Source organism: Myotis davidii, unplaced genomic scaffold (genome assembly GCF_000327345.1).
Source record: "Myotis davidii unplaced genomic scaffold, ASM32734v1 scaffold449, whole genome shotgun sequence".
Taxonomy (NCBI): domain Eukaryota; kingdom Metazoa; phylum Chordata; class Mammalia; order Chiroptera; family Vespertilionidae; genus Myotis; species Myotis davidii.
The window spans coordinates 4358353-4382541 of record NW_006383007.1 but is presented as its reverse complement, the minus strand read 5'-3'; the positions used below and the strand labels follow the sequence as shown (position 1 = coordinate 4382541).

The 24189-nt window shown below is 41.9% G+C and overlaps 1 protein-coding gene and 1 pseudogene across 1 annotated transcript in view; both read left to right on the top strand.

Annotated features, from left to right (window-relative positions):
- Positions 1-24189, top strand: part of TMEM150C (transmembrane protein 150C) — an 81308-nt gene that overhangs the window by 17238 nt on the left and 39881 nt on the right. The gene's annotated exons all lie outside the window — the stretch shown is intronic.
- Positions 18162-18981, top strand: LOC102757971 (annotated as a pseudogene).

Sequence of the window (24189 nt, the reverse complement as noted above, 5' to 3'; positions counted from 1 at the left end):
GGGTAGAGACAATGAATGACTTCTTTTGTGAAATTCCAAATAAAACTAACTTTCTTCAGAATTATTAAGTAGATTGTAAAGAGGGACTTAGACACATTCTTATATGTAGTTATGTGTTTCAGCAGTTATTCCAGATGAATGTTAGAAACACTGTCAAATCCCAAATTAATCCCCTTAAGGTTTTTCTTAATTGAATTCTTTGATATCTCTAAATTAATCTGGCAAGAGTGGCTTTCTTCACAACATTCTAATTAACCCTAATGCTAATTAACTTGAATATTGATTCAAGTTTTTGTGTCTCTCAGAGCTTTGTGGGTTTTTTTCAAGTACATTTCATATTACAGATAGTCCTAGATATTTTATGGGTTTTGTTGCTACTGTAAATCTCTTATGTTTCCATTTTTCTGCATAATTAAAAATTGAATTTTTGTTTTTTAATCCAACCCCTTATGTGAACATTCATTCATTTCAATGATATTTTAATCAATTCTCTGGTCTTATTGTTGCAGATAATAATTCTTTTTCTGTATTTCTTATAGGTAGTCCCCTTATTTCTGTTTTTTGTCTTATTGAATTGGCAAAAACTACTAGAACAGTACTAATCATGGTAATAGTATTTATTCATTCATCCTAGTTTTGTTTAATAGGAAACTTGTCTTTTCACACTAAAAAATGATACTGACTTATGGTTTGTGGGAGACACTCATTATGGGATCCTTCCATTCCCAGTTTGTCCAGATATTTTGTAAGGGATGAGCACTGAATTTTATCAAGTGTCTTTTCAACATCCTCTTAGAGTTTCTTTTAATTTTACTTATTAATGTACTACATTATATTCCAACTAATAACTATATATTTCCTGGGATAAACGCTCCTACGTCATTTTTCTTTTAGTATACTGTGGACTTTATGTGCTATTTTCTATTTGGAGTTTTTTACTCGTGGCATTCATCAGGGCAATAAGTATGTGTGTTATATATAGTTGCTTTTGGGGATCACGTTGTACATAATTTGTGTCCCAAATTTCCTATTTTCTATACAGTAAGCATTTTCCTATGGCATTAGCTTCAAAACATATTTTAATCGTTGCACAATACATTATGTATGCATTATAATTTAACCCTCCTATTTTTCATTGCTTTTAAGTTTTCCCTAATTTTTTTTTTGCCATCACAGCTAATGCGAAGGTGAACATCTTTATATTTTTTTATTCATATCACTGATTGTTTCCATAGTGTCTTAGTTTCCAAGGGCCACAACAACCTCAATACCATGAATTACCACAAACTTAATGGCTCAGAACAGCAGAAATTTATTCTCTGTTCTGGAGGTCAGAAATCCAGATCTTTCCTTGCCTCTTCTAGGTTCTGGTGGCTCCTGACATTCCGTGGCTTGTGACAGCATAATTCTAGTCTCTGCTACCTTCTTCACATGGCCCTCTTCTCTATGTATGTCTTTCTGTGTCCTCTCCTTTTCTTCTGAGGGCACCAATCTTTGGTCTTAGGGCCCACCTTAAATCCATGATGATATCTTCTCAAGATACTTAAGTAATTACATCTGCAAAAGCCAACTTCCCAAATAAAGTCACCTTCACAGGTAACGAGGGTTAGGACTTGAACATATCTTTTTTGAAGGGGGACACAATTCAACTCATTACATGTTCTGTGATTAAAATACAAAATCGAAGAATAGGAACCTTCTTAAGCCTCTTGATGCTTAATACTAAGTTGTTTTCCAACATTTGTAAGAGGGCCTGGCTCATTTATCCACATCTTCACCTGCATTACATATTACCAAAATAAATGTTTGCTTCGTAAACAGGGAAAAAATGGAAACATCATTTTTAAAATTTAATTTCACTCATTGTTGGTGAAGTTAATAATTTCATGTACTTAATATAGATGCTTGTAATTATTCTGTAAAAACTTTGTTCATGTCTTTTGCCCATTTTTCTTTTTGAGGCATTAGTCATTTTCTTATTGCTGCTGTCATTCTATATGAAGAATAGTAGCTCTTTGTCATAATGCTTGTAAATATTTTCCCAATTTGTCACTTGCCTTTTTTATTTATTTATTTACTTTTGTTAATCCTCACCCCAGGATATTTTCCCCATTAATTTTTTTAGAAAGAGCGGGAGGAGGAGAGACAGAGAGAAACATCAATGTGAGAGAGACACATCAATTGGTTGTTTCCCACATGTGCCCTGGGGATCAAGCCTGCAACCAAGGTATATGCCCTTGACTGGAATCAAACCCGGGACCGGTGATCGAGCCTGCACACACGCCCTGATCAGGGCCAGGGAATTGAGCCCAGGACCCTTCAGTGCTTAGTCAGCACTCTAGAGGCCCAGGCATTTACCTTTTAATTTAGAGGTAGGGGTGATGCTGAACATCTTACAGTGAGTGCATTGGTCAGCCCCCACAATAAAAATGATCCAGCTCAAAATGTCATTAATGCTGCTATGGAGAAACCCTATTTTCAAATGTACCTTAGACTAGCAGGCCTTCCCCATATTAGATAGTAGATGTTAAATATAAGCCGCTGCTGCTCCCCACTCTAGAACCTACTGCCTAGAACTGTGCATGTGAGAAACAGCCCAGGTCAGTGCCTGCATTTCTTTTTTTTTTAATATATTTTATTGATTTTTTACAGAGAGGAAGGGAGAGAGATAGAGAGTTAGAAACATTGATGAGAGAGAAACATCGATCAGCTGCCTCCTGCACATCTCCTACTGGGGATGTGCCCTCAACCTAGGTACATGCCCTTGACCGGAATCGAACCCGGGACCTTTCAGTCCGCAGGCTGACGCTCTATCCACTGAGCAAAACCGGTTTCGGCAGTGCCTGCATTTCTTTGGGCTTTCCTGGCCCCTCCCCCAAGTTGGAGGCTCTTTTTGATCTTTTGTTCCATGTTTTTACGTCTGGAATACATCTCCTGACTGGGAATTGCATGGCCTCCCCTTGTTCTGGTTTTCATGGTACCCTTGAGGTGTACTGCATTATAAAATTGCAAATCTTCATGCTTCCCTGCTTCCGCAATATCCCCACAAAGAGGCTATTAGCACCTTGTCCAGGCAACCAGGTTGGTGTGATAAGGCTGGTCCCTGCCACAAGCTCCCTCTGCCCTCCCCTGACTGTGACCTGGTGACATTCAAACGCAGCACTGACATTTCCTCCTAACCCTCTGCTTGTGCCCCCGCCCCCACTAAAGGCACTTCCCTCTCTCTGCTCCCGCCTACTGGATGGAGCCACTGCCTGGGTGCTCCTCTCATGTGGGCCCTGCCTGTTGGAGCGCCTCCCTCTTAAAGGACCTGAGCATGTAATCAATCTCGGATTTTCATGTCTCTTGATGGTATTATTCCATGAAGTACCTTCAAAAATTCCTTCACTGCAGAACCTTTGACAACCTCTTCTCATGCCTCCTGGAGCCTCTGAACCACTTCTGATCCCAGAGCTGCTGATGCAAGAACCTGTACCAGTTGGTCTCTCCATTAAAACAACAAACGACTAGCTACCTACTGGACTGTCCTGGAAATACTGGTAGAGGCTTTCATAGACCCTGAGCCTGTGACCCTCCATATCCACTGCCCCTATTCTTTAAATCATAACAACAACGGACCACAAGCTCAACACAGCTACCAATGCCTACTTAAGACAGGTTGGAGCCAAACGTTGATCTTCTGGCATATTCCGCCTCCAGGAGGGGGTGACTTTCCTTGTCCTCAGTCCCTTGCCAGATGCCAGCCAAGGTGCTAAAGGAAGTCCCCTCTCCCTCAGACCCCTTGCCTCCCTAGGGAGCCTCTTGGGATTAATTGGACAGCAGTGGGAGTGGCTAACCATCATATGTGATGGAGTCCCATGGAACGCTGCTGCTTTTCATTCCTTAGCCAGAATGTCCCTAGTATAGGACAGGACCCCAGAAACTACTTGGCCAAACTGCAGGCTGTCATCTTAGTGCCCAGATGCCCTGGCCAAAAATGGCCCATCTTCACATTATTGTAAACTATTGGCCCTTTTCCTAAAAATTATCCCCTTAGAAATCTCTTGCTTTACAGATACCCAAAATAAAAATCATGCATGCCTCTGCATATACTAAGGCCAAAATACATGGCTTTGCAGGACATTCCTTATTTCCTTCAGAGTAACAGACGTTATGGATAGTAACCAAGACACCCATTTTCACTTTTCAAAATACACAAGCTAGGCCTTTGGAAGAGATACACAAAAGCACTTGCATGTCCCTGGTAAGTCCCATATAACTGGTTTAATTCAAATACATATGGTCTTCTCACAAAACTCTTTTTCAAATTCTAGTATAACAAACTCTAGTGTTCTCTACTTACCCCAGGTCTTAATTTAGTTATTTTAATTAATAAATATTTATTGTTCAGATTATTACAGTTGTTCCTCTCCCCCCCCCCCCCCATAGCTCCCTTCCATCGGGTTCCTGCCCCACCCCATGTCCATAGGCGAGTACGATTTTTGTCCAGTCTCTTCCTGTACCCCCCACACTCCCTTCCCCCCCCGAGAATTGTCAGTCCACTCCGTTTCTATGCCCCTTATTCTATTATATTCACCAGTTTATTCTGTTCATCAGATTTTTTTATTCTCTTGATTTTTAGATTCACTTGTTGATAGATATGTATTTGTTGTCACTTTGTTGTTCATAATATTTATCTTTACCTTTTTCTTCTTCCTAGTCTTAAAGAATACCCTTCAGCATTTCATATAATACTGGTTTGGCGGTGATTAACTCCTTTGGCTTGTTCTTATCTGTGAAGCTCTTTATCTGACCTTCAATTCTGAATGATAGCTTTGCTGGGTAGAGTAATCTTGGTTGTAGGTTCCTGCTATTCATCACTTTGAATATTTCTTGCCACTCCCTTCTGGCCTGCATGGTTTCTGTTGAGAAATCAGCTGACAGTCATATGGGTATTCCCTTGTAGGTAACTGATTTTCTTTCTCTTGCTGCTTTTAAGATTCTCTCTTTGTCTTTTGCCCTTGGCATTTTAATTATGATGTGTCTTGTGTGGTCCTCTTTGGGTTCCTTTTGTTTGGGGTTCTCTGCACTTCCTGGACTTGTAAGTCTATTTCTTTCACCAGGTAGGGGAAGTTTTCTGTCATTATTTCTTCAAATAGGTTTTCAATATCTTGCTGTCTCTCTTCTTCTGGCACCCCTATAATTCTGATGTTGGTACGCTTGAAGCTGTCCCAGAGGCTCCTTACACTATCTTCATATTTTTGGATTCTTTTTTCATTTTGCTTTTTCCGTTTGGGTGTTTTTTGCTTCTTCGTATTTCAAATCTTTGACTTGATTTTTGGGGTCCTCTAGTCTGCTGTTGGATCTCTGTATATTATTCTTTATTTCAGTAAGTGTATGCTTAATTTCTAATTGGTCCTTTTTCATATCCTTAAGGGTCTCACTAAATTTCTCAGAGGTTTCTAGAAGATTCTTGAGTAACCTTATAACCGTGGTTTTGAACTCTATATCCAGTAGTTTTCTTTCCTCCATTTTTTTCATTTGTGACATGTTTCTTTGTCTCCGCATTTTGGCTGCTTCCCTGTGTTGATAGAGTGGCTTTCTGTGTTAGGTGTCCTATAGGGCCCAGTGGCTCAGCCTCCCTAATTACCTGAGGTGGACACTCTTGGTGCACCCCTTTGTGGGCTGTGTGCACAGTCTTGTTGTAGTTAAGTCTTGATTGCTATTGGTGTCACTGGAAGGAATTGACCACCAGGCCAATTGGCTGTGAGGACCAGCTGTGTCTACAATGGGAGAACTGATGCGCTGGAGACACTCTTATGGAGCAGGACTTGCTTCAGTGGGGCTTTGGTGCTCACTGAGTCTTCCCCTTGAGTGTATCACTTATGGATGTTAAGAGTTGTACTCTGGTATGGTCTCACTCTGACCACTGGCAACACTGGCTCTTGGATCTCCAAGGAGGTGCAAAGTCAGCCACTGCCTGAGGCCAACCAGCAGGAGGTACAGAGAGATCTGAAGATTCTTCCTCTTTGTTTGGGATTTGGAGGTGCCTAGATGTGGCCTAGCTGTGAAGCAATGAAGGCTGCTGTCTAGGCCTTCTTTTGGAAGTTCTGGGGTTCTTTGACCAAGCTGCAGTTTGTTAGGTTTTAGATTACAAAAGGCCAGGCCATTCATATGCAAAAGCCTCTGTGCACAGCTTAGGTGGGGTTATAAATTGAGTGGGATGGAGTCTCAGGGAATCATCAGGGCAGAGCAAACCGCAATGGCTGCCAGTTTGCTCTGCCTCAGAGAGGTCCCAGGGTCTGTGTGTCCCATAGCCCTGTGCAGAAACAATGATCTCTCCAAGCACCTCTGTGAGAAAGCCGCCCTCGCGTTTCTGTCCCGATGCCAGACAGTCCAGTTTCTCCCCATATGAGTCTCGGTCCCGAGAGACTCGCCCAGAACTGGAGTTCAGAGCAATTGGGAGCTTATATCTCCTTCCCAATTGAAAAAGACAACAGCGTACCCAGTTGCCAGCCCGTTTCCATGCACACCTCCATAACTCCACACTTCCATACCTCTGCACCTCCTATCAATTTCAATGTGCTTTTCTCTTCCCTTCTAGTTGTAGAATTTCCACTCAGCCAGCCTTCCCATGGTTCTGGATGATATCGGTTTTGTCTTTTAGTTGTAGTTTTGATGTGGTTGTGCAAGGCAGCAAGTTCAAGTGTGTACCTATGCCACCATCTTGGTTCCTCTTAATTTATTTTTATGAATTTTCAATCATATCCCCCATGCCATAGGGCTGGAGGCCAGATCAAGGGCACGTACTGTATGTACTCTCTTAGGACTCATTAAACTTAAGTTGTCCCACAGGCCAGGCAGCTGTTCATCTGATATGGGATCCATTTGAACCTCAACTTCCACAAAAACCTAAAACAAAAACTGCACACCATTCTGTTGACTGTTGCTCTTATTACTCCTGGGTGCTTTTATTGGTTTACAGTCTGGAAGCGCACAGCAAGTAAGTACCCTTTGGAAAGGATGCTCCAATCCCACATCCCAGACAACATTGCCCTGACCCACAATCTCAGGGCTGGAGATGATATAGCCCCAGATGACATCTCTTCAACCTAAGACCTTGCCATTGGAGATAACCACCTCTTACACTAAAATCTCCACCCCAGGTACACCTATGGACCACCTCTCCTGTGGCACAAAGTGTACACAGGACATTTTTGCTTTTATTCCTGAGTTTGCTATCTGCTCAGCCCATGATTCAAGTTTACTCCTTGTTCTCTGCTAAAATGTTTACCCTACACTTCCATGCCTATGGGGAAATCTTTTAGTAGTGGAGATTATTGCTTTTCCCTAGAGGGTCTGCCTTCTATCAGTAACCCCTATGAGAGAGGACCACCCACTCGCTGGTGCCTTTTCCTAAACCCTCTTCCCCAGTTTTCCACCACCGTCTCTTGCTTTGTGTCTGTTACTAGGACCACCACAACCACTCTTTCTCCTTCGCTAAACACAACACCACATCCTCCCCTGTGAACCCCTGAGTGGTGTGCCATCCCTCCCTCTTCTAGGACCTGGGAGTGAGATCAGTGTCTCTTTCATATCTCTCTGTGGTATTAGTCCATGTTCTTACCAGACAGACCATCCAAAACAAATTGTCTTTAAGAAGCAGAATTATTCCTTCCAACACATGCGCCTGTTGCCTCCCCAAACTGCTTCGGTTACATGTAGCATCAGGTCTTTCCAAACCAACCCTCCAAGTTGGGTGAAGAAAGAGGCAGTGGTTTTCTGGTGATGCAATAATGGACACACAAAACCAATTTTACTTCTGTAACTTAATGTGGGATTTTTGTCTTGGGACTATTCCGTTCCGATGATTAGTTTGTTGGCCTTTGCAAAGGATCACATTATTTTTATTACTGAAGTTTATGATGTATCTTATGCATATACTTTAAGTTTATGAAATTCTTTAACATACGTCAGGGCAGCCACCTTCTTGGCTCTCATTCCAGATGAACTTGGAATCTTACTCAAGTTTTATGAAACCTACATAAAGCTGTGGTTGCCAACCTTCAGTGTGTATTTATTACAATCACTTGGGGAGCTCAGTAAGAAGACAATTTTCTTGAAAACCTATCCTTCCCCCTTTTGTGATGCTGTTAAGTCAGGGCTCGGCCAGGAATCTGCATTTTAATAAGCATCCAAGGGATTTTAAGGCAGTAATCCCTAGACCCCATTTAGAGATTCACGCTGTGAGTAATTTGCACGGAACTGGCAACTTATTGCTGTCTCTCCATTTATTTAGGTCTTCTGTTTATCTCCTAGCAAAGTTTTCCCTCCAGATGGTACATCTTGCACATTGTGAATGCGTTTTATTTCTATTATATCGTAATTGTTATTGCTAGTACACAGGAAAGCTATTGATTTTTAGATGTTTGTTTTTGTATCCAGCCACTTTGCCGAGTTCCCTTGTTAAATCTAATAGTTTTTCAGTTAAACTTTTCCCAAGGGTGAGGTGGGTGGGAGACTGATAAACCAGCCCAGCCATGGGAACACTTGATTTTTGTCTCCTCCTTTACATTATACCTCTTACATGTTTATATCTAGTGTATGTGTCGCTGCATTGTTCAAGCCTTCCAGGACACTGCTAAATAAACACGCATAGGATTCACCTTTTATTTGTTCCTGTTTTTAAAGGGAATGCCTTTATTAAGCGTTCATTGGTTAATAATGGTGAGGCTATTGAGTTTACATAGACCCTTTAAAAATTATGTTAAGAAAATAGTTTTCTATTCCTACTCTTAAAACTGCTTTTTTTTAAAAAAAAAAAAATAAGGAATGGATATGGGACCTATATGGGGGATAATTCTTTTCCCTTCTCCCCTCCTATGTTCTCCGCTGGGGCCCTGTAAGCTGGACGGACAAGAGACAGATGAACTAGAGAAAACAAACAAGTTTATTAGCATGTGCATCCCACTTACACATGCGAGCATGCAGAGATGAGTAACTCAAAGAGGTGGTTTGAATTTGAGGTCTTATACAATGTTGTATGTCAATTATACCTCAATTTTAAAAAGAAAGAATTTGGAGTCGGTATACCTAACTTCCTAGGGAAAGGGGAGAAGGGCACTAATGGAAAAGCAAATGACTTTTTGGAAAGATGGATGGGCCCTTGGAAAATAGAGAGGAGGTATGCTAGTGTGTGGCAGTGTCTGCCTAGGTGGATGCTGACTCTCCTTCTCTGAGAAGAGTTTAATTAGAGTTGCCCCGAGGAGGGGCAATTGAGTTTTTGGGGGGAAGCTCTTCTTTTAGGCAGATAAGGGATTTCAGAACTCCAGGGCCTTCGCCTCAAAATAATTCTTATATCAAAGAGGCATATTTTGGGGTCAGGGGAGACATAGCCTTATCCACTTCAAATCTTACTCAGTAGCTTTGCAATGTCTATTGAAGTGATAATATTTTCCTATTTTAAAATAAAAAATGTATATTAATGAAATTTCAAACTCATCCTCACCTTTCTGAAATAACTTATATGTACTTAGTTATGGATTATTCTTTTCATGTATTATGAGTTTTATTTCCTATGATAGCAATCCCTCACCAATTGTGAGAGGTTTACTTCTAAAAAGTTGCTTACCTGCCAAAACTAACAGGTGTCAAAACCAAGGTTTTTTGGCATTTTTTTTTAAAGATATTAATTGACTGAGAGAGGAAGGGACAGAGAGAAACATTGATGTGGGCGCATAACATGCATCAGTTGCCTCCTACACGTTCCCCTATGGGGGATTGAGTCCACAACCTGGAAATCAAACCAGGGACCTCCTGGTTCCTGGGTTGATGCTCAACCACTGAATCACACCGGTAGGGCCTCGTTGTAGTTTTGACTTGCATTTCCCTGGTGGCTAGTTACATTGAACCTCTTTTCATATATCCGTTGGCCATTTGTATATCTTCTTGGGAGAGGTGTCTGTTCAGGTCCTCTGCCCGTTTTTTAATTGGATAGCTTGTTTGGTGTTGAGTTGTTTGAGTTCATTATATATTTTGGGCATTAACCCCTCGTCAGAGCTGTTGTTTGTGAATATCATCTATTTGGTTGGTTGCCTTTTTGTTTTGTTGTCAGTTTCTTTTGCTGTGCAGAGCTTTTTAGTTTGCTATAGTCCCATTCGTTTACTTTTGCCTTTACTTCCCTTGCCTTTGGGATCAAATTCATAAACTGTTCTCTAAGACCAAAGTCCATAAGTTTAGTGCCTATGTTTTTTTCAGTGTGATATATTTTGTCAGGTCTTATATTTAGGTCTGATCCATTTTGAATTCATTATTGTACGTGGGGACAAACTGTAATCTAGTTTCATTCATTTGCATGTGGCTTTCCAGTTTTCTCAGTATCATTTATTGAAGAGGCTTTCTTTTCTTCATTGTGTGTTTTGGCTCCTTTGTCAAAAATTATTTGCCCTTGGTTCCATTCCCTGCACCATCAAGGGGTGTGCAGGAAGCAACCAATGGATGTGTCTCTCTCACATCGATGTTTCTCTTCCCCTCACTCTCCCCTCCCTCCCTTCCACTCTCTATAAAAAGCTATGGGGAAAATATCCTCAGGTGAAGGTTAACAATAACAACAAGATTATTTGCCCATCTATATGTGATTTTATTTCTGGGCTCTCAGTTATGTTCCATTGGTCTGTGTATCTGTTTTTCTGTCAGTACCATACTGTTTTGATTATTGTAGCTCTGTAGTATAATTCAAAGTCAGGCAATGTGATACCTCTGCTTTTGTTCTTTTTTCTCAGGATTGCTTTGGCTATTCAGTGTCTTTTGTGGTTCCATAAAAAACCCAAATGACATTAGGATTTTGATAGGGATTGCATTAAATATGTGTATTTCTTTTCAAATGTATTAACATTCAATTGCTTATAATATTATGATTTTTTTCATCTCTTATTTTCTAGAACTTTCTTTTGGATTATTTTTGAATTCCTATGACTCAAATATCAAAAATTATAAAAGTTATTTATTAAAATATATATCTCCTGCTTTTCCTCATCTGCCAAATTCTTACTTCTCCCAACAAGTATCTACTTTTTGTTTTAGTTAGATGTGTGTGTATATATAAATAGTCATATACCAATATATTGTTTTATGTGTGTATCTCTCTATATGTACACACACATATGTATATACATACACCAATTAGTGTAAATACATATTATAGATATTTTCTAACAGTATTTTTATTTCTAAAATATTTGAATTGTCAGATTTTCTGTAGTAGAGGTGGTTTGAAAACCAGCTCTTAAATTTCTTTATGTTAATTTCCCTTTTTTAAATTCATTGATTGTTACTTTTAACATGCTTATTTCTTTCCTCTTTGTTTCTTCACATTTGCCTTTTCCCCCCTAAATTCATGAAGAGAATGCTGATTTTTTTTCTTCCTTCCTTTTTTGATTATAATGGAAAATTTTAAGACCACCAATTTATAGCCTAGGCTACACCTTCCTACATATTTGACAAATCCAGAAAGATTATATCAGTATGCATTATGATTTGCACTGAATTATGTCACTTTTAGTAAATATTTTTGCTGACTTGACAAACAAACATGTTGTTGCTTTATTCATACTCTTTTAAAGCTACTCCACTGGCTTCTTATCATCAGGTGGTACAAATCATTATGCTCAATTTTGTTGTCGTTTCTAACCAAAAAGGTCTTTCTTTCTTCCTCACTCCTTCAAACTATTGCTCCATCTGTCTGTTTACAGCCAAAGCTCTTGAAATTGTACCTCCCATTCCTTCTCAACCCAATTGAACTCTTGCTTCTCACCCAGGACTTTATGAAAACCAGTGTTCATACCAACATAGATAATGACCTCTGAATTGCCAGATGCAGTGATCTCATCTCATTTCTGGTCTTTGTTGAGTTTTCAGAGCACTTTATGTTGTTGACCATCTCTTTCATCTTGAAACTTTTCCTTTTCTTGGCTTTCATGACAATATTCTTTCCTCTATTAGCCTCCATGACCACTTTTTCAACCTCCCTCCCATGCCCCCTAAATATGAGTATTCTCCTGGCTCCATCCTCTCTCTGTCTCTCATCTCTCTACCTCTACCTCTATCTCTATCTCTATCTCTATCTCTATCTCTATCTCTATCTCTATCTCTATCTCTATCTCTATCTACCTCTATGTCTTTCTCTGTCTCTCTCTTTACCCTTGCTTCCTTTCACAGAAGAAATGGAGATTATCAGGAATGAACTGACTGAGACTCACTCTCTTGACTTTGCTTCTTCCCTCCTGTGGTGGATAACCCTCACTCCACTTTGGAGCCAGTTCCCCTGCCTCCTGCAGGATGTGGAACCACTGTGTACTCCCTCCCTCTATCCGTGTTTTCAACCTTTCACCTCTTTCCCATTGACTATAATGTATGCTCAAATCTCCATTTGAAAAAAAAACTTCTCTCTTCAATCTTTATCTAGATTTCTCTTTACTTATGATTGCATATATTTCCTTTCTTTCATAGCCAACCTACTTGAAAGTGGTCTACATTCACTTTATCTACGTCCTCACCACCTTTTCATTCTACATCGCTGCAGTGAGGTCTCTCCACAACTCCACTGAAATGGCTCTATAAAGGCCACCACTGATCTACTAATTGGAAAATTCCTCAGCCTCTCTTCAGCCCCCAACTTGACTTTCCTGCAGCCTTTGAGATGGTTGACCACTCTTTTTCTCAAACCCTTTCCTGGTCTCCATAATGAGACTCTCTTGTTCTCCTGTCTGGCTGATTATTCCCACTCGTTTTCTTTTGCAGCATTCCCTTTATCCTCCTACTCCTGGTGCTCCTCGTCCTCTGTCCTGCTGAGCTCTCTTCTGTTCTGCTCTCTTCCCTTTCCCTCCTACTTGCTCATCTCCTCCCTTTGCACAGTCTCCTTAAGTGAGGTCTCCCCTGCATATCCATGGCTCCCTCTACCACCAGTTTGCCTAAACTCCCACATCAATATATCCAGCCTCACTGTTTTCCTGAACTCCAGCCCTAGGTTGTCCCCTTCCTTCTGAACATCATCACTTTGGTACCTCCATCCAAGACACCATAAAACTTGATTCATTCAAGATGGTGAGCAAAGAGGGCAAAGGAAGTAGAACTAGTAAGAGAGAAAGTGGAACAAGAGGGAGGGCTGTGGGAAGGGAAAAAGAAAAGTTGTAAATGATTTTTTAAAATATATTTTATTGATTCCTTACAGAGAGGAAGGGAAAGGGATAGAGAGCTAAAAACATCAATGAGAGAGAAACATCGATCAGCTGCCCCCTACACACCCTCCACTGGGGATGTGCCCACAAACAAGGCACACGCCCTTGACCAGAACCGAACCTGGGACCCTTCAGTCCGTAGGCCGACACTCTATCCACTGAGCCAAACCGGTTAGGGCTGTAAATGATTTTTTATGCCTCTCTCGCTTTGGCCCTGCTGTGTCTAGGACATTGACCACCTCCAGCCTCTCTTTTCTTCACTAGAGCTGTGGTTCTCAGAGTGTGGTCCCCAGGCCAGTAGCATCAACATCACCTGGGAACTTGTTAGAAATACAAATTCTCAGGCTGACTGAATCAGAAACACAGAGATAGGGCCCAGCGATCTGTGTTTTAATTAGCCCTCCGGGTGATGTACGCCTGCTAAAGTTTGAGAATGCCTACACTGGTGGATTTCCTGTTCCTCCTTTATGGCCCAGCGTCAAAGTTACCTCATCTGCAGAGCCCTCCCCAATCCCCTCAGACAAAATTAATGACTTCCTCCTCTGTTTTCCCATAGTGCTTTATTCATGCCAATTATATAGCACTTACTCTATGATAGTTGCTTTTTGGAGTCCTTCCTCCCCCATAGATTAGAAGGCCTAGGCTTATTATTGATCTTTATATTTCCAGTGCCTGGCATGAAGTGGACATATGTTACATTATCACAAATTACTTTTATTTTTCTGCTCCGGTGACCCCTTTCACTCCCTACTTACCCTTTGTTTTTCTTCCTCAAACCTGATTTCTAAGTATGAATAAATCATCAGAATGAGATTTTACCATCCCAAAGCAGTGTTTTCACCTATTCATATCTGTCACTCAGGGTTCAAAGAGAGAACTACTGGGGATGTGCCCGCAACCCAGGAACATGCCCTTGACCGGAATCGAACCTGGGACCTTTCAGTCTGCAGGCCGACGCTCTATCCACTGAGCCAAACCGGTTTCGGCAACTGTTGTCTCACTTTTATGCTGGAGCTTGAACTCCAGTGGACAGACATTGGGAAGGGAATGATAGAGCAAAGAGGGTGTGAAGGGCGACCAAAGGAAAACTGGATCCACACGCACACAGAACTCACAAGCATGAACTGGAATGCATGGGGACAGACTAGAACCGAGTCAGTTCTCCTGTCTCCAACCCTGATGAGATAGATGTTCCACCAGAGAAGCAGGTGCCTCCATCATGGAGCTAAATACACTCCTGACTCAGCCGTCAGGGCAGTGGAAGGAGGATGTTGGAGAAGGGAGCAGCTACAGGCCCTATGACTGTCCCACATTGAGGAGGGAGCCAGCAGATAGATAACCATGTGTTGGAGCTACAGAACATAAAGGAAAACCCTTCCTGGGTTGGCTGGCAATGGAATTGTTTCAGAAAGATGGATAGGAATCTGTGGGGATGCCCAGCCAGTGTAGCTCAGTGGCTGAGCATTGAGCCAGGAACTAAGCAGCTTACCGGTTCAGTTCCCGGTCAGGGCACATGCCTGGGTTGCGGGCTCCATCTCCTGTCGGGGGTGTGCAGGAGGCAGCTAATCAATGATGTTTCTCTCCCATCGATGTTTATATCTCTCTATCCCTCTCCCTTCCTCTCTCTCTTAAAAAAAATCAATAAAATATATTTTTTAAAAGAATTCTGTGTGGGAGACTAGGACATCCCAGGGGAGACAAAATCACGATTCTCAACAGGAGACCCCCATTATCAGTGAAAGGGATAATTATGTCGAGTATATTGTCTTTACTGATTTCAGAAAGATTATTTGTAAGAATTAGGAACAAAGCCATCTATATTTAATTAATTAGAACATCACCCATCCATTATAATTAATTGGGGTTTTTGGTAAGTAGTGAGTGCAATAAAGGATAATAATAGTTTAGTACAATGTAGTGGGCAAGAGCTTGGACTCAACTACTTACTAGCTGTGTGACTCTGAGCAAGGTTATTAAACTTCTGTAAGCCTTTGTATTCTCATTTATAAATTGGCAATAATAATAGTCTTTATCTCATAGAGTTGTTGTAAGGACTTACTAAGAGAATTCATGTAAAGTACTTGGCTATTAGGCACATAGTATATTAACTGCTGCCAATAGCTCATCATCGTTATTGTTGTTACTGGTATTGTTATTTCCCTAGGAAATACTTTCCAGACAGATTGATTACAAAGGCTCAATAATACCTTTGCCCACTCCAAATAAGTAGCAGGCCAGTTTATCATATTGGATCCAGCTTTGATTGACAGAAGAACTTTGCTCTACTTATTTTTATGCTTTCTTTGGATTAAAATGTAGTTGCCCTTGTCTTCTCAGCCCCAACTGCAAATGCATTCATGCACTTTCCTGTAAAAGTTCTTTCATTTGTCTAAGACTAGTAATGGGCTCTGCAGCTTTTTTTCCACTACTTGCTCTACTGGACCTTGAGCAAGATGGTTTTAAAGCCCAGTGTACAATGGCTGGAGCCCCAGCTACCTGACCCACTCAGATCCTAGCAGGAAGGAATGGGATGAGGTTAAAGTGAACGCATGGCTTTCTTGTAGCAGAGTTTAGGGGCTTCTTTTATGGGACCATGAAAAGACAGATTGATGTCCACCCACAGCCATGGGTACCATTTTGTAATCATAATCAGAGCAGTTAAGCATTTTACTGCCCAAGAAAAAGAACTGGATGAATATCTCTTTATGTTTGTTAAACAATAAAAAACCAAGAATAGAAAGTTATCCTCTCATTGAAGAGCCCTTCTAATCTCTTTCTTTATCCTGATTATCATTGGATTTTCATGACTCTATCTCCTGTAAATCTTCAGTCTCATTTTCTCTCTCCATCTTTAATTGAGTTTTCTGGTATGTGGCCACTTTAACCGAAGAAAAATCGCTGTCGTAGAATTTGGAAATAATACAGTCCCTTCTGGTTTTATTACCCAATTTCAGTATTGATTGGATCCCCAGAATGTACTTTCATTGACATACCCCTCTTTTAAAACAAAATCCATGTATCCTATCAATGTTAATCATTTTTCTCCATTACCAAACTGACATTACTCCAAATACAAAAATCCCCTCATCCAAATAAATGGAAGGGTTTCTATTCATTGATAGGTGCGTACTACGAGCACCACCTCAGCTATGTTTTCAAGAATGAAATGTATCTGATTAAGAGGGAGGGGGCCGGGGAGGAGGGCGGAGGGGAAAAAAGAATGAAATGTATCAAGAATTCTTTCTGCTTTCACCTCGCACCCCCATACATATTTCTTGAGTTCATCTGTTTTAGTATGTCCCTATTCTTTGGTACAGGATACGAGTGTATCCAGGGATGTTGCCTGGCTTCCTGCTCCCCCAGTACCACTGCCATACCGAAATCCTCTTCACTGGTAAACAGGCTCACCATCCAATCGTGTTTCCATGGTTTTGTTCAAGCTGTCCCTCTGCCCAGAATGCCCTTTTGCCTTTGCCTGGTGAATTCCTTCAAGGCCGTGTTAAATGTCACCTCCTCTAGAAATCTCTTCTCAGATTCCTCGGGTGGGGTTATGCATACCTTGCTTTGGCCTGGATAGAGCTTGTTTTTATTGTGAAGATTATTACATTGGTATTGGTAATTATTTCATTGTGTCTGTCTCTTCCTCTAGGTTCCTGAGGGCAGAATCCTTGTCTCTTTATAACTGTATCTTTCCCCCCTACCCAGTACAATACCTGACCAGGGAAGGCACTTGGTCCATACTTGTTGAGTGAATATAAGCACGGTTTTTTTAGTGGGTATATAAATAAGGGAAAACATAATAATGAAGACAATTACTTGGATAGTTTTTTGGAACACTAGAGAAAGCTGCAAGTAACTTGTGTGCAATTTAAAAGAAATGGGCTATTCATTCACAGCAAAAGGGTGAAATGCAGAGCTCCTCGGACACACTTCTCTTTTTTAGAAATGTACTGTGTGTACCTAAATGAATGTCTTTGGAGGAGGAAAAAAATAGATTTCAGTTTTTCTGTGTGTGTGTGTGTGTGTGTGTGTGTGTGTTTTGTTTTTTTAAAATCAAAGGAGAAATGGTACTTCTGAGATAACTTTATCTTCTGCAACCTAATTTTGAATTACGGTTATCGTTTAGCTGTGTTTTGATAAAGTAAGTAATTTTGACCCAACCGATTCTTTCCTTTCATTCTTTGAACGTTATGTATAATGCTCAGGGTCACACAATTGTCTATCTGATGCCTCTCAGAACAGTACACATTTTGATTTCACATATTAAGATGCCAAACTTTTTTTGTGCCTCGGAGAAACCTAGAAGCATCTCTTTATCTTTGTCAATCTGTCATTGGACTCATCAGGCAATAAAATTGAGGCTACTGCTGACCCGTAGCTGATTTCCAGAATGTGTTCTGTGATGTTTTACTGGAGCTTACTCCCATCATGTCAGCCATTTTAAGGATCTCTAACATTGCGATCTCTCCGCATTGTTTGGCCTTGGTCGGTTGTGTATTTTGGTGAGATAAGAACAGGGCACACCAGGCTGGGTCGCAAGTCCCAATTAGAGAACTCCTCTGGGAGAGAAGTGTGTTCAGAACATGGATGGGGATGGCGGTGTCCGGAAGAGGGAACCCAGGAACAGAGCCAGCGCATCCTTGGTCTGGGAAAGACCCTGGGGCCTTTGGAGCCACCTGTGGGCACAATGTGGGCCAGCACACTGGGCTGTTTAGAAGTCCGGTTTCACACCAGTCCCTGCTGAGACTTGCGACACATGCCTGCCCTCTGAGCAGCAGGCCTGGAAGTCGTTCAGATGCATTACATGCTGTTACTGCTTAACTAGAGCCACCTTCACTGATTTCCCTAATTTTGTTCCCAATTCTGCAGGCACATCCTTATTTGTATCCTGTAGCCTTCTGAGTGCTTCACATGAGCACCTAGTGACATCATCTGTGGGGATGAGGGATGGAGGAAGATAGAGAAGATGGACACATAGTAGGTCTGTTCCAGGTGGTGTTTTGTAGGGAACTGTAGGAAATGGGGAACTGCCTTAGGTCACCTTTCACCAGCTGTGTGGAAGGCAGTTAACTACATTTACGAGTGCCTGGAGTGCCCGGTTTCGGGGCTTTCACTTCGGCGTTGTAATGGTTCTGAGTGTTGAGGGGAGTTCGGGGTCTGAGGTGTTGATTAGTTCTTCTGGGCATGGGGAGGATACAGTGACATACGACCTTCTTCAGCACCAGTCTGGACCCCACAAAGCAACCTCTGGTCTGGTATATTTCCTGTATTTTGTTTGTCCTTCCAAAGAAGTCATCAGCATAATGTCTTTGTACAAGGTCATACCCGGGTTCCTCACTGAATTCCTAAGCAGGCACCGTTAAGCTAGGATAAATCTGCAGTCTTTTTGGGGACCACAAATGGGATGGGCATCAGCGTTATGAAGACGGCCATTTATGCTCATTGAACAGACTACCTGCTTCCGGGCCTTGCAGTTTTGTGTTTCTCTGCCTCCAGGCCAGAGCCCTCAGTCACAGCCATCATCTGCCAGATCCTGGGTCAGGCCAGGAAGCATCCAAGCTCCACCCCCCTCTCTGTATTTCTTGGAGCTGAAGGTTCTGGGCAGCGCTGCATATCTTACGCCTGGCATTATTCAATCCAGATGTTTGCTGGGACAGAAAAAACTAACCCAGACCCCTGGAACAAACTAGTTCCCAATGATCAATCCAACTTCCACCCCGTGAATGTAGATTACAGCAAACTGAAGAGAGAAGGTCCAGATTTTTAAATGAAATGTTTTACTGAAAAGCTGCGTCAGCCCTGGCTGGTGAGGCTCAGGAGGGCGGCAGAAAATTGCTGGTTTGATTCCCGCTAAGGAGTGTGCAGGAGGCAGCCGTTGGATGCTTCATTTTTGCATCAATATTTCTCTCCCTCTCCCTTCCTCTCCCTCTTAATAACAATAAAAATATTTTAAGAAAGAAGTAAAATAAAGCTGCTTAGAATGAAGGTCTTCCAGAAGCCGTTGCTTAATTTTCCACTTAATCAGGAAATATTTCCCCTCTCAATGTACAAAATCATGTTGGTGTATTGTGCTGGGATTTACACTGAGTAGTGTGTATCCGAAACTGTAAAGACAATGAATGATAATAGGCATCCAGCTTGTGCCATATGCTTGTCAAAGAGCCTTTTGTGTTAATTCACTTAATCATCATGGAAGCCCTATGAAGTAGGTACTGTGATGGTCTCCGAGTTATAGATGAGAAAACGGAGGCTTGGAGAGGTTAAGCAATTTGCACAGCGTTGTCCAGCAACTAAGTGGCACAGCCTGGATTTGAAACCAGAGACTCTGGACCCAGGACATGTGCTCATGAACCCACAATATCAGAGAGTGAAAAAGTTACGATTTGGGCCTCACCTCTGGTATAACACATCCACTCAGCAGCTGCCAGTGTGTTGGGTGAGGAGATACAAGCTCAGTGTTTGGTGTTTGATGTGCATTAGCCCAGCATTTCATAGCCACAAAGGACTCTGCCTGAATTTCCTTCTCAAATCCCCATTTTTTGAACTTAGTGCATTTACCTGTCCATGGGGGATTTCTTGTTTGCTCTACTTGGTTTCAGGTTTGGTTGTTTCTCTTCATGGAGCCAGGCTTGAGGTGTTGGTGTCAGAGTCTAGCAAGAGACAGCCAGCCAGCGTCATGATGAGTCATTGTTTGTTTTGGCACTTAATTCTGGGACTGTGGGCCAAAAAAAGGTCGCTGTGATGTGATTTCAAAGCTGAGGACAAGGGACTTCCAGGCACAAGGGTTTCATTTTCGGTGAGCTCATGGTCTGACTGCTTTACAGGTTTTTTTATGTATTTGTTTTTTGCCTTAGGGATAGGAAATCACATGAAATAATTCGTTTTTGCATCAGTATTTCTCTCCCTCTCCCTTCCTCTCCCTCTAAATAACAATAAAAATATTTTAAGAAAGAAGTAAAATAAAGCTGCTTAGAATGAAGGTCTTCCAGAAGCCGTTGCTTAATTTTCCACTTAATCAGGAAATATTTCCCCTCTCAATGTACAAAATCATGTTGGTGTATTGTGCTGGGATTTACACTGAGTAGTGTGTATCCGAAACTGTAAAGACAATGAATGATAATAGGCATCCAGTTATTCAGCACAGGGTCTAGAAAGGATTCTTTACAGCAAAGGGTCTAGAAAAGATTCTTTAGAGCTGCTGAATCAGGTATGTTGGGAGTAATCACATCATTGTCATCTATAAAATAAAATCAGTCCACTACCCAGCTTTTATATACCTCCCAGGACGCTGTGAGTTGTGTTTTTTTGTTTTGGGGGGTTTTTTTTGGGGGGGGGGCAGGGAGAGGGATTGCTGTGAGTATTCATTTTATTTCAGATCTATAAAATACAGCTAGCTCTTTAGGGAAAAGCTATGTTTGTATAGTTATAAAACCTTTGTAAATATTATATGTAGAAATTATATGTCAAAGATTGGTCACTGCTAAGTGAAGAAACCATTTCCTGGTTAATACTTCCACGTGCTTCAAGAAACCTCCTCATCACTTGGCACTTTTGGGTATCAATCTGATTCTGTAAATTATTATCACCTATAAACTCAGAGAACAGACTGATGGTTGCCAGATGGGAGAGGGATTGGTGACTGGGTGAAAAAGGTGAAGGGATTAAGAAGTACAAGTTGGTATTTACAAAATAGTAAAGGACAGTATAGGGAATGTAGTCAATAATATTGTAGTAACTGTGTATGGTGCCAGATGTTTCTAGACTTATGGGGAGGGTGGGGGAATCACTTCATAAATTATATAAATGTCTAAACACTATGCTGTACACCTGAAACTATCATAAAATAATATTAAATGTCAACTGTAATGGAAAATTTTAAAAAATCCTTTTACCTCTCAAGTAGCTCGGGAACAGAGCAACTTTGTCATTTTTATAGGGACTAATGTGAGGTGTCAGATGAGATGTTTGGGCTGTAGCTAACAGAGTATCTGAATCTCTAGAGTAAACGTTTAAGCAACTATGTGGCTTAAAGATGCAGTTTATTTTTTCCCTCATGTAGCAGTCCATGTGGGGGACCTGTATCAGTGGGGGAGGAGGGGTTCATGACAGCCAGCCCGTGCTCAGCACAGCTTCTTTCTTCTGGTCACTGGCGTTGCAGCCCATAGGAAATTTGTGTTTGAGAGATGTGTCTAACAGGCCAGGAAGCGGCACACGTCTCTTCTGCTCACATTCCATTGGCAGGAACTTATGGCTACTTCACAGTGCAGAGGAGGCTGGGCAGCCAAATGTCTAACTATTATACTTCTTTCTCTTTTCAAATATTATTTTAAATTGATTTCAGAGATGAAGGGAGAGGGAGAGAGAGATAGAAACATCAATGATGAGAGAGAATCATTGATCGGCTGCCTCTGCATGCCCCCTACTGGGGATTGAACCCACAACCAAGCATGGGCCTTGACCAAGAATCAAACCAGCAACCTCCTGGTTCATAGGTAGATGCTCAACCATTGAGCTATGCCAGCCAAGCTAACTGTTATCCTTCTAACACAGTGGAAGAAGGGGAGAATGGATTTTCATAGACTGGTAACAGTCTTGCACAGTCAGTCCTTCTGGCTACCAGGAGTCAGTGAACACCCTCTTTCTAACACATGAAACACACTTCATCCCAAGGGAGACAGACAAGCCCATCCAGTAAATGCACCACCTGAAAGCCATGGTCTCTGGGTAATGCACAGTCCTCTCCTTCCGATTTGGATGTGGCCTAATGGTCTGGCAATCACTGAACTAAAAAGGAAATTATCTCTATTTCTATACTCATACACACACTCCATATTCAGTGGTGGAGCAGGAAGTAGAAAACTGCATTTAAAACTCCCATTCAAAAAAGAGGAGAAAGACATGCACACAGCAGCTCCTGGCCCATAGCGATGCTGGGGTCCTAGGGGAACGGGAAGGCCACCTGCCCTGGCAGAGGAGGAGGTTCCCTGATTAGACCCTGGTTCTGCTCTTTAGGAGGGCCCCGTGTCCATGCTTCTGTCTGCCCCTTGAACTTGCCCTTGGGGAATGGTTGTTCTGTTCAGTTTCCTCTTTAGCTAAATCTGAAGTGGGGGCCCTCCCTTGGTGGCTATCCAGGTTTTACAGCCCACTGCCTATTCGTGCAGACTGGAAGTCTGAGAGTACAGCAGTCACAAGGTTTTATTGGCTTTGCTAATATAATTCCCTCAGAAACTCAGCTGGCTTCTCATCTTTCAACATGCAAACCGGTCACATGCCAGCAATCTCTCCCAAAATTCTTTCCAAGACATGGATCTTGAGCCTGCTCTGTTTCTTTGCTTCCATGCCCTCCATTCTTCTCTCTCAATGTAATGGCAGCTGTATTGAGGCCTCTGAAACCACAGACTTTGGAAGAAAGGCAACATGCTTTTTCTCATCTCTAATCCCATGCTGTTTGAGGTGGAGAAGCTAAGAGCCCCAAATTTCTAAACTCTTCTTCTACTTTTACATCTCTCTTTGCAAATTAGTCTATTCTGACCTGGCCTAGTCTCTTTCTTATAACTCCTTGATAAAGACAACAAAGAACAGCCAATTCATACTAATATACAGGTCCTTTTCAATTCTTTTTATGAAGTTACCAGAGGCCCAGTGCACAACATTCATGCACTGGTGGTGGTGGGGCGGGGTGGTCCCTCAACCTGGCCTGCACCCTCTCGCAGTCCAGGACCCCTTGGGGGATGTCCGACTGCTGGGGAGTGGGCCTAAGCTGGCAGTCAGACATCCCCTGAGGGGTCCTTAGCACTGCTGTGGAGGTGGGAGAGGCTCCAACCACCACCACTGCACTCACCAGCTGTGTGCTCGGCTTCTGGCTGAGTGGTGCTCCCCCTGTGGGAGCACACTGACCATCGTTCTGCCATTCAGTTGATTTGCATATTAGCCTTTTATTATATAGGACTAGAGGCCCGGTGCACGAAAATTCGTGCACTCAGGGGGAATTCCTCAGCCCAGCCTGCGCCCTCTCACATTCCAGGAGCCCTCGGGGGATGTCCTAAGCTGGCAGTCAGACATCCTTAGCACTGCTGCGGAGGCGGGAGAGGCTACCGCCACCACTACTGCGCTTCCCCTGAGGCAGCGCACTGACCACAGGGGGCAGCTCCTGTGTTGAGTATCTGCCCCCTGGTGGTCAGTGCACATCATAGCAACCAGTCATTCCACCATTCAGTCTATTTGCATATTAGCCTTTTATTATATAGGATAGGTTCAATAGGAATGTGGTCTGTCTTCCAAGTCAGAAAAATCAGGTGACTGTTTTGTTTTTTCATCTCTTTGAAAGAATCAAGATACTTTCTTGGCACAAACCAGATTTGTGTAAGACATTTTCTTTGTGTTTATTATTTTTATTTATTTATTTTAGAGAGAGAGGAAGGGAGAGAGAGAGGTAGAGAGAAACATCGATCAGTTGCCTCCTACATGACCCCCTCTTGGGATCAAGCCCACAACCTGGGCATGTGCCCTGACAGGAAATTAGACCAGCAACTTCTTGGTGACTGGGACAATGCTCAACCAAGCCACACCGATCAGGGCTATTATTGTTTTAAATTGTATGTGGATACCACATTTTGTTTATCCATTCTTCTGTCCATGGACACTTGGGTTGCTTACAGCTTTTGGCTATTGTGAAAAATGCTGCTATGAACATGGATGTGCAAATATCTCTATGAGTCTCTGTTGTCAATCATTATGGGTGTATATCCAGAAATAGAATTACTGAATTATGTGGTAATTCTTTAATTTTTTGAGGAAACACCATACTTTTTTCCATAGCAACTGTACCATTGTACATTCCCAGCCACAGAGCACAAGGGTTCTAATTTCTCTACATCCTCACCAGCACTTGTTAATTTCTAGATTTTATTGTCTTTGATAATAGATATCCTAATGGTGTGATGTAGAACTTCTTTTTTGATTATGTGTTTACTTT